Source organism: Octodon degus, unplaced genomic scaffold (genome assembly GCF_000260255.1).
Source record: "Octodon degus isolate 3935 unplaced genomic scaffold, OctDeg1.0 scaffold00265, whole genome shotgun sequence".
Classification (NCBI taxonomy): domain Eukaryota; kingdom Metazoa; phylum Chordata; class Mammalia; order Rodentia; family Octodontidae; genus Octodon; species Octodon degus.
This window is the reverse complement of record NW_004524841.1, coordinates 496,252-508,663: the sequence shown is the minus strand read 5'-3', so window position 1 is coordinate 508,663 and position 12,412 is coordinate 496,252.

Sequence of the window (12,412 nt, the reverse complement as noted above, 5' to 3'; positions counted from 1 at the left end):
TTCTTTAGAAGTAGTTATAAATTCTTTTACTGCAGTGTTTTTTTCAGCTTGGGTTTCCTCCCTATGTTTCTGTAGTTGCTTCTTTACTTCAGATGCTATGAGGCCTGAGAGTTTTTTTTTTTATTTCAGAAAAGAATTGCAGTGTGTATACCTCAATATCTTTCTGCTGTTGCTTATTTACTATCGACAGTATTAATTCATGCATTTGAGCTGAGCTGGTGTCCTTTGCACTTTTTCTGGGTGGGCATTTGGTTTCCTCCATATGTTTCTGCATTTGATTCTTTACTGCAGATGCTATTAATTCAGGGATTTCATTTTTATTTCCTATCTGAGTTCCTCTATACCTTCCTGCAGCTGTTTCTTTACTTCAGAAGCCATTGATTCATTGCTTTCAGCTGTGTGATTCCCAGTTTGTTCTATGTTAGTGTCCTCTGCACTTGTTATGGGTGGGCTTCGGTTCTGAGGTTGCATTTTGTTCCTTCTCTTCATTTTGTGTAGTACTGTCTTCTGACCTTTGTTGTAGACCTTCATTGTAGTTATAACCTTAGCATGTACTGAAGTTCAGGTTCAGATCTACAAAGTTTGGATTTATCCAGCTGTACCTGACTTGTGTCTGGCTGCTGTGCTCAGCTCCTTCCTGCTGCTGCCCTTAAAGGTGAACCTGTTGTGCCCCTGTGGCAAGATGTTCTGCTCCTGGACAAGCTGGTTGGTTCTATCCTCTACACTCTCTGCAGGAATGGCAGCTGCAGGGTTATACCCCAGACATGTATGCCAGGCCTGAGCTGAGCCTGAAGGGGACAAGGTGGAGTAGGGGGCAAGAGTCAGCTCTTCCACACACTCACTGGACCTGGGCTACAACTGGGTCTGGGGGTTCCTGGAATGAGGCAGAAATTCCTACTCTGTGGGCGGGGTGGGGGAGGCACTGCGGAGTGTTGGGGGCATCCCAAGGGGGTGGAAGAGAGTCTCACCCATGCTGCGCCTGTGCTGGGATGCTTAGTGGGTCCCGCCAGTGCAGGGTAGCTGGAAGCTCTCCCACACACTCACTGGACCTGGGCTAGGACTGGGTCTAGGGGTTCCCAGAACATGGCAGAAATTCGATGGAGCACATTTATGCAACAAATTTGTTCAAAACAGATAAGTCATATTTGATATAACTATAACATATTTATCTCCTAACAAGTAATGTGAAACTCACATTATATTTTAAATAAAGGACCTAGAGAAATAAAATTTAAGTTTTATTTTATCTTTCCTTGAATTTTCGTGAGAGGTAAATTATTGTGAAGTCTTATTATTTTGTTTTCTCAATGCAATTTCAATGAGGTATGGATTGAGGAGAAATGAGAAATTCATCTTTAATTCAATAAGCTAAATAACATGCCTTCTACTTCTTTACAAGTTTCTGAATATATAGTGAGATACAGGAAAAATATTTTTTATAGAATTCTTATCTGTGCAATTGAAGTGAATTAAAAAGAAAGATATTTGAATAACGTATTTTTATTGTACTTAATCATTTTGTGTTTACCCTGAATGTGTCACCCACATCAAAACTTTACTACCTCATAAATATGAGAAAGAAAGAGAGAGGGCAAATAGGTTTAGATACATAGATGGAAATGTAATCCTTATTACTTGGGGCTGTTTTACAGGGTTTCACAAAAGTTGCATAGCTGTGTTTTTTGTTTAGGAAAAAGTTATGCTTCCTCCAAAAGCATGAAACCATTTTATTGTCCCTACCTGTTGGTAAGCTGTTCTGTTTTTTTAGGCAAGGGATATGAAAACAATGCCTTCTTTCTACTTGCAAAGTGACGAAAGGCACTAATGAATCACACTAAGAACCGCAAATTAAAGTCAACAGCAGCAACCTACTTTCATCACGTAGTGCACCATGTTCAATGGAAAATAAAACAAGTCCATAAAATGCTGCACCTGCAGTTATACGCATTAGTGAAGATAGCACATTCATGCATAGTGTTGGACTATGCATCCACTGAAAGACTATCACTGATGTAGGAAGGGTCTGCACAATACGCTGTGTTAGTATAAAGTGAAAAAATCTTGGCATATTAAATAAAATATTATTTTTATTTCATTCTGACATGCAGAGTTTTGCAATTTCAATGTAGCCATTTGGGGTGAAAAAGACTGATAGAGGCACAGAGCTATAAAAAAGCTGGCCGAGGTCACACCACGTAGGCTGTTTGGTTTATTTTGCTACGTCATTAGAGGCAGGTGAGGAGGGACCAAACACAGAGCTGGAACTACATACTGAAGGCACACACTGTACTATCCAGAAAGCTTCACTATAAACACAAAAATAGGGCAATGAGATATTTTGAAAGATATAATAATTCAGTCAAATATATGACACAAATTAATAAGGCATAATACCATTAATGTCCTCCTAATATGAAATACACTGTCCTTCCCATTGTCCATGCTACTTTGTGAAGCATTTTTGGAAGTCCTTTATTGTATGATGACTGAGAGTAATAAGAAGGGATTTCAGTGCTTTGCTCAGCTTCCTAATGGAATGTCATATATTATACATGTGATCTTCTACGTAAGATGATCTTTTTTCTATACAATAGTAGTATACGATCCCATATTATACCTCTAATTTCACCTTTTTCACACTGACAGGGCCATATTTGTTCCTGTCATTTAAACTCTAAGAATAAGAGGAAGGACAATGGAAAGCCCTTTGGATTTGGCATACGAATATAACATAGAATAATGTGAAAATGGAATGGAAAACTGGTAAAAAAAAATAAGACAAAAAACCCAACAACAACAAATACAAAAAACAGTTATTGTTGCCAGGCATGGCGGCACAGGCCTGTAATCCTAGCACTGGGAGCATGAGGCAGGATGGTGGCCGTGAGTTCCAGACCAGATACATAAGCGAGTTCAAGGGTAGCCTCTCCTACCGAATGAGACTCTGTCTCAAAAAACAAAAACAAACAAATAAACAAAAGACAAAAAAATACACTTATTGTTAAGATAAATTATTTCTATCTGGAAATCTAACTATAAAAGTGTTATAACTTAGAAATCTTACTGTAGCTTAAAAATCAAACTAGAAGAGTATTGTAGATCAAAAGATATTGAAACAATAATTTGCATTTTAAGTAACTTCACAGTAAACTTGAAAAATTTTTTAAAATTTTGCGTTTTTTAATGAAGATTGAAATGATCAAGGCTTCTGCAACAATAACAAAAAGAGACCAGTGTATTTCTCATTTCAAATTCATTTGTTGAACATTCACAATATGCCACAGCTGTACATACTGTGGAATTAAAAATGAATTTGATCTTGGTTTTGAATAAGCCCAGGTTAGAGGTAAAATTGCAAGCACAAAATTAAAATCAATTTGACAAGTATTATGACAGCTATTGCTTTAGATACTAGCAAGGAAAAACCCATAGGTAAAGTATCAAAAATATACATATGAAAGATATGACTAACATTTTTCTATTAAAAATATAAAATACTTTAGTGTAAAATGTTTTTATTATTTCTTGATATGCCATCCTTCAAAATAGTTTAACCAGGTAATATTTTATGAAAAAGATTAATGCTATTAATTCATTTTCAATTTTTAATTCTAACATAATATACTTTATTAAAATTCAACGGTTGGTAGTGCATAATACAATTAGTGTCTTCTGATTAAAAGCTTGAAAAATGAGAATTCAATATATTATTACTTACATTTCAAGCCAGACAATTAGGAGCACATGTCATTAATAGTAAAATATTAAAAAGATATTCTTCGTACATTTTACAAATGGAAGCTAATTTAATTTTTAATAAAAGACTAAGTTCATATGAAAACAATATTTTCACCATTTTTTAAAATCTTCATGCTGTTTATTATCACTTTGAAAATAAGTACATCTAGTTTTCTAGTGCTCTAATTTTGAAAAAATATAATTGGAAGAGATTTTTCTCACGAAGTATTTTAGATAATTCTTTCTGTAAGCTAAATGCTTATTTCTCTCAAGTCTTCCTCCAAGAAACAGGTTAAAAATCCTCTATCTGCGTAATAAGTTCCATGATAGTAGAAAGGTGCTTGCATTGTTTGCAGACCTTAATTTTCATAAAGCAAGATAATATCTTAAAGAGTCTTGAAAATTTATTTGAAGTACATTATCTATGCTCTGTATAATTAACTCTAAGTAATTTAACGATTAGGTAACAAATAATTACTGTTAATAATTCTAGTTACTACATTACTCTACCAATGTATATTATATATTGTATCACTATAAGCAAAAAAAATTAAGAAAGTATTAAACTCACCATGTCAAGCCATTCTTTTTCATCATAGTTAGAGAATTTGCAGTTATATCAGAGAATATGTTTTTGAAGTCTTTACCCATAGCTTTTTAAAATTGAATCCTGTTATATCGATCTCATTACACAGATCTAAATTCCATCCTAATTTTACCATCAATTCTCATTAACATCTTTTTTAAGCATATCAAGTACATCCTTATTCAAATCATTAATCCAAAATTGTGGAACAAGTGAAGAAACCCTTTACACATAACTAATACTCTTTCTAATAGATGGCATTCATTCTTTAATTAACTCCTTCTAGTTAAGGTCATGGAATGTGCTGCTAACTTGCCTAATTGAATTGGCATCAGAGTCATATTTCTTGTTAGCAATAAAATCATGATGAAGGATGTATTGCACCTTTGGATGATTTTCTCAGGTCTATGCCTGAGATTTTAAAGTTAAGCTGTGAATAATTTGGAAATACTGGGAAATGATTAGAGATAGCATCTTTTAGATAACTTAATTTTTTATGTGACTTGAGGCTATTCTCCACAAGAAAACTAATATTTTCACCATTTTGAATTAATCCATATATATGTGCATTAATAACATTCAAGAATGTACAGTATATTTGCTTTTTTCATGTCACTTAGTAGCATTTAATATCTGCATAATTTTTCTGAAAATGTCTTTAACCTAATTAAAAATTGGGAAACCTTTATAAAGTTTATTTTGGGGAGGTAGAATTATTGAAAGTGTTTCTTTATGCTTTAAAATCAGATTATTTCTATTTTCATCAGTAAGAACATTACATTTTATACAAAATGTCTTTGTGAACTTACATTTTTAATTGATGGGTGAAATCTGAAGATGTTTGAAGATTTAAAAGTACAAATTAGTTAATGCAGTTAACTACATATTGCTAACTTTGCACAAATAAATTCTTTTATTCTTACTTTCTCTCTTTCTTTCCTTCTATCTTGATAAGATTTTGCTATATCATACAGGATGACACCAAATTCCTGAGGTCCTTCTACCTCAGGCTCCTAATTAGCTAAGAAACTTACCCAGACTATGTAACTAGGTTGAAATATGATATATTCACATATATTTTGGCTCAGTGAGCACAATGAGGCAATCCGACACAGAGATAGTAAGATAAAGAGGCAAAGAGATGTGAAGACATACAGCTAGACTGGTTAGACAATCAATAAGCACACAGAGAGAAATGCAAAGGCACAGACATCTACAGATGAACAGAAATAAGCAATAGAAAGATAACAGAAAAATAGATTGATAGGTATATATGCAGACATACAGATAATAGAAGCATAGATAAGCAAAGCAGCAGACAGCTAGATAGGAAGCAGGGAAGCCTAAGGACTTTTCCAAGGAGGGTTATAAGGAAGTAGGAACCAAAGAATGTGGGGAGAAATCAACAAGACACTTTCCTGATCCTGTAAGTTTTCTGCAACTCAATTAGCAGATCATGTGTTTCCTGGTATCTGGAAGCAAGAAGGCAGGTTGCTTAAAAGTTATGTTTGTGCCTACTCAGTGATCTCTGAAACGGTTATTTGGCTACTTAGCAAATTTAAGCAAATTTTTACATTCTAGGTTTAGCTACTTTTTCAACACTGAGTTAATGTTTTACACAATGGGAATAAATAAAGCATGGTAAGTTATATAGAAAATGTAGAGTGACATTGGTATGGACAGCACAGCTCTAAAAGATGATCTAAGACATCCTTCTCAGATTCACGCGCAGAACTGTAGTCATAGAGAAAGTGAGCTTCTGAGGGGAAGGAGAAACTTTTACATGCAAAGGGAAGCTTCAGTGATCTTCAGTCGGGTTTTCCCTGGCTGCAGCAGAGGATTATCAAGGAATTATAGGACAGTCATTAAAAATCATAGAAGGAGGCAGAGGAGGACTGGGAAAAGGAGACGGAAGAGCTGGTTAATGAACCCATGTCCTTTTTAGGGTAGTGAAGGAATATGGAAATAATGTAGTCAAGACTGGTTGTGCATATCCTTTCTAATTTTTATTTTTAAATTTTTAGAAGAGGGTATTTATTTTATCAATCTTGCATATCTATATCTGTTAATCTCAGTAACAGATTTGACTATTAAGAATATGTAATATAACAACCATTGTGAATTTCTTATCCTTGCTTTGAAATTCTTTACCGTATGTATTGTTGTATGTTACTCTGTTTCTGTCTTTGTTTTTGCTATTTGTTATTACTCCTTAAAGTTAAAGAAAAAAAAAACTGGTTGTGCTGTTCTTTTACAACACATGAACCCTGGAATGTCAGTGATTTAACACATAATCAAGCAATGATCACAATAGAAAAGCATAACCACTAATACAACATTCTAAATAGATATCAAACATCATCAAATATAAAATATTATATGATTAAATATATGTAAAATATTCTAAAATAGATGAGATAAAGTAGACAACACATAAGTGCAGCTATGAGTTTATTTAATAGCAATGAGGACAATTTATGGGAAGAAGTAAGACAGAGTGTATATTCATAGGTGACAGTAAAGTAGCAGAGTAATATGGATATAAGGAAGTTCTGTCGTGATTGTCTCTATTTTCTCCATAACTGTGGTGAGAGTCAGGGGCTGTAAGTATAAATCTAGAGAAGAATTTGGAGGGTTGAAAAGAGAAACACTGACAAAAATTATCTCTAAGCGATTCCTATGATTGTTTCAGGGACAAGCAATAGTATCCTGCTGTGTGTACAAGTGTCCATTTCAAATTCATGGTCAAGCATTTGATGTGAGGCCAAACAGCAAGTGAGTGTGCTATTTTTTTCAGATATGTTCAGTTCTTTGGACGCCAAGTCTGAGTGAACACAAAAAGAGGTTGTACCCAACTGAATACAATAATGAGGAGACAGGTCATGGATTGACGGTCCGTGCAAGCTATAGGTTGTAAAAATGACCATTGGGATCTTAGCTAGATAAAAAGAGAAGGGTGTATAAAAGGGCTGGATGAATTACTAAAAGTTGAAATTTCATGTTGCTTTTAGATTGACTCAAATTTAAAAATTCTCTTCATTAGTTCCCTTGATTAATTCTCTTGATTAATTCTAGCTCCCTTGAGTAAACTGGAAAGGCAATGAGATGCCGAATATAAAGCTTTAAATTCAGAGAACAGATTGTCTCTCTTGATTTAGGTCTGCTTTGGGATAGTATGTGACTAATTTTCTTGGTGAGAAGATTAATATCAGGCTTTTAAATGCTAGTTTGTCTTTATCTCAGATTATTTTATTTTAGGCTTTGTTCAGTGTGTTTTAATTCTCAGGAGGATCTGTGAAGAACGTGGCTACTTCATGTAGTCCAGAAATGAGAATCCAAGCTTTGCTTTTTGGATTATTGGCTCCAGGATTCTTCTTAATGGGTTACTCTATAGATATTAGAAATGTTTTTCTTTTTATTTTATTTCATATTTGTTTTTAATTTGGTACAGGGTCTCACTACGCAGCTCGGACGTGGAGTGATCCTCCTGACATAGCCTCCCAACACCGGGATTATAGGTGTGCACCACCACACCTGGTTTCAGCGGCTGACTTGGCGTGGGGCCAGCACTGCATATGGTACAGGGGAATCGAACCCAGGTCCTGTGCATGAGGAACACCACATTCTCCAGGATAATTTATTAAAGAGGCTGTCTTCATTCCAGGGACAATATTTGGCCGTTTTTCAAAGATAAGGTGGCTGAGTGTACAAGATACAAAGATATTGTAGCTGTGTCTGCATCTTCTAATCTGTTACACTGATGCTCAGGTCTGATTTTCATTTCGGGCATCATGCTGTTTTATTTATAATAGCTGAATCTTGGAAGCAACCCAAATGACCATAAACTGAAGAATGGATTAAAGAAATGTAGATTTTCATACACTGGAGTATTAATCAAGTGCAAAGAAACATGAATTTGAGTTTTCTATAAGTAAACGGATGCAACTAGAGACCATATCCATAAGTGAAATAAATTAGACTCACATAAGTAAACATGATATTGTTTCCCTAGTGTAAGAAACTGACAGAGCAAATAATATCTGAAAGGCACAATAGATGATGTGAAAAGAAAATAAACTGCTCAAGTGGAAAGAGCAATTGGGATGGGAGAAAGGAGAAAGGAAACAAGGGGAGGGACTGGGGAGGTGGCTCAGTGGAATAAGCGCTTCCCTGGCAAGTGCAAGGGCCTGAGTTCAATCCCAGGTTCCACCAAAAAAAAAGAAGCAAAGGTAATATATGTGATACATTACATTGCATACATGTAAGGTTGCTAATATAATTTTGCTATTAATTTCTATTAGTTCATTGACAGGAACAGTTGGGCTGGGGCGATAGCTCAGCAGAATAAGCGCTTGCCTGGCAAGCGCAGCATCCTGAGTTCAATCCCCAGTACCATAAAAAAAAAAAAAAAAAAAAGGAAGAGTTAATGCTTATATGATTTAATCAATTTGGCATGGTTGTACCTGTTAATCTGAGCAATTACTTTGAAAGTAACAATACACAATATACTAACCATTGTTAATTTCCTACTATCTTCTTTTGAAATTCTGTATCATTTTATTGTTTTTTATTCTCTTTAAAATTAAAAAAGGAAGTAAGGTTATCTTACATATCTAGATCTGGATATTTTTTCATTGCACCAATATGCAGAAGAAAAAGTCAGATATAGGCATCCAAGTCCCTTAAGAAAACATGTTTATATTGTTCAAAGAGCTATAAACACACATATATTAAAAGTTCCTCAGATAAAAGTAAAAACTAAATAAAAATGTGAGAAAATCTTCACAAGTCATATATCTAAAGGAATATTATGTATAGAATATGTGATAGTGCAACTCAAAAAATTAATTAAAAATGGATACGTGTTTTGCTGAATTCACACACCTACAATATTTAACTGGCAATGGAATACCCATCTCTGACAAAACTTAAAAAAATGGGGGATATAAATGAAGACCACTTCGTATCTATATACACAAAATAGGATAGATATACATCTACTTTTTCTTAATTCAATGAGAAGAAAGATTTGTACTAATAGTGTTTGGACAGGATGTCATGTCTGCATCTTGACTATGAATAACTACTATAAAGACTACAATATGCAATGTATTATTCATTGTAACTATACTACTAACCTGTTTTATAACTGTCTCATTGCTATTTGTTTCTGAATAAAATTAATAAAAAACTGGATACAATCCTTCACTAAAATTTTTATGAAAGAAGAAATAGAAATTGTTACTAGGCATTAGAAAATGTTCTCATAACCATTAGCTTTTCATAAGATAAAAATTTAAATCTCCATGATATCCAATTATCCATGATACAAAATGACTTTTATTCAAGAGGTAAATAATACCAAGTATTATCAAGGGTCAAGAAATGGAAATGCCTTGCACTGCTGGTTGAAATAAAAGTGGGGTAACTTCTTTAGAAAAGTCTACTAGTTTCTTAAAGTCTAAGCATAAGTGATAGTCAAAGCCAATAATTTTAGTCCTAGGAACCTGTCTAAGTTACACAAAATATATATCTACCTAAAATTTAGAATGAAAAGTTCATTGCAACTTTCTCCATAATATTCAAAATTGGAAAGAATCCAACTAGAGATTGGACACAAAAATGAGCAAGTCCATGGAATGAAGTCCTACATGTGAAGGAATAAAAGCCAAGTACAAGTTATGTGGTATAGACAGACCTCAGAGTCCCTGTGAAAAAATACACAATACGCTACGCATTGTACTTTCTCAGTTATACAAAATATTCAGTACAAATGTGTAAAAATAAAAATCAGATTTCTGGTAACCTGTGGATGATTTAAAGAAGACTGTGGTGGTTGCACAATTCTAAGTTAAGACAACTGTAGACAATCAAATTTATTATATTTAAATATTATATTAAATGTTACATGTTTTTATAACACATTTTGTCATCATATATGAATGTTATCTTAAATTATTTCTCAATAATGTCAACATTATTATCTGAAAATCAAAGCAAAAGAAAATTCAACAGAATATATACTTGGCTAAATTTACTCTTAAAACATTCGATAGTGAGGCATGTTGGAGCATATCTGTAATTCCAGCACTCAGGACGCTGAGTTAGAAAGGTTATTGTGAGTTTGTGACCAGCCTGGGATATAATGTGAGCTCAAAGCCAACCTGAATTGCAAAGAGAGACCCTGTCTCAAAAAAATTAACAATACTATGAAACTGTAATAGGCCTTGCTATGCTTTTGAACAAATTACTAGATAGAGAAATATGGCAGGAATTGCTCCTTTCCATAAAGATTGATACTATAAAAACTCAGACACAATGTTTTTCATTTTTGTATATGGTATACTTAAAAGAAGAAAATGTACTTCACAAAATATTTTGGAAATAAGTAACACAATATCTTTCGTTTTTTCTTAATTAAAGCAATAAAGGCCATTTAGAGTCAAGCACACAACGTGCATAACTATCTGAATTATCACAAAGGTACATTTTAGAAACTGAAAGATGTCTGGCACAGAAAGCAAGGTGGAGAGAAAACAATAACTTGTATCTTTCATTAATGAAGTGCTCCTCCATCCAAGTATCCTACCCTCTTCCCTGAGGCTCTCAGTTGATCTGACATGAACAGCCACTTCATTCCACTGAGATCTGTGGAACCTCTATGGGCACCACTCAGGACTTATGGAGCATTAATGGCCATCTTGTAATACCCAGCTGAACTGAATCAGTATGATTGTGGATGTGGAAGGTCCACCTCAGGATTTTGTGAATGACATTTAAAAAGAACTGGAAGGGAAGATGGTGTACTATTGCTTTTCCTGGAGAAGCCTGTCACCCTGGATTTCCTGTTATGAACTTACCTGTTCTCAACCTTGGAGGAGCTAGGGACCTTGCTGTCACTGAGGATGGCTGTGGTTGTTCTCCAAGGGAGCTCTGGTCTTTATCATGAATGTCACTTCCTGGCTCCAGTATAGATCCCTCACCCCACTGGCACAAACCTTCTAGCTTCTACCCCTGACCTTTTGGCCTTCTCAGTGCAGGTCCTTGATATAGACTTGCATGAGGCATTGCTTGGGCTCCAGGTCTTAAGCTGGACTCATGCAGGACATTGCTGTGGGAATCCAACCCCTCAGCTGGATTCTTTGGATCTCTTGTATGTGGTTAGGTCTCCTGTACTCCTTTGTATCTGATTCTTTGGGTGAATATGACAATACAATCCTATAAATTGCATCCTGTATTAAATCTTTTCCCTAGTAGACCTTATCTAAAGCAGGACTGAGGCAGGCTTACTTACCAAGCAAGCTGTCATACTACTCAGATCAATGAGGATAAACCAAGTTTAAGTGTTTCAGGATGAGGTTAACATTTTAGGGTTTCCACTGCACCATAGTAACAAGAAACAAGCTAATTACTTCCTGGCAAAACAACCAAGATAGTGCTATTCACATGCTGCTCCATCCACCCACTGCCGTCTCCAAATTGTCATATGACTTGTCTGACATTTGCATTCTAACAGTTTCAAGAGGTAGAGACATCAGAAATTAAAAACAAACTTGATTTTTAGAGATGCACCTATTACAAAATCATTGAAGTTTTATAGGTCAACCTCTAATGTCTTGCATTTTAAACACAAAAAATCAAACATGCATAGTAAGGCTTATTAAATAAATATTAGTTTTTCTTCAAAAATATTTTCTAGGGTCCAGGGAGATGACTCAGTGGAATAAGTGCTTCCCTGGCAAGCACAAGGGCCTGAGTTCAATCCCTAGCTCTGCAAAAAAAAAAATTGTCTTCTAATGAATCTACTGTTGAAAATTTATAACCAAAGATACCAGTAATTGAATCTTACTGTTAGCAAAGACCTTTAATTAGGATTAGAAGAGAGAATAAAATGTAACCTGCTTCTAGAAGATTCAGGTTATTTCAAAATGCTTCTATGCAGGTCAGTATTCATTTCATAAATTTTTAATAAATATTTTAATCCAAACAGAAGTGAGGTCAAAGAGGAAAGTGATCGATGATGTAGAGTGTGCCTAAGGAGAGTCACATGGAGAAAAAACATTCTCTCAGGCTTTCACAGAGAGCACA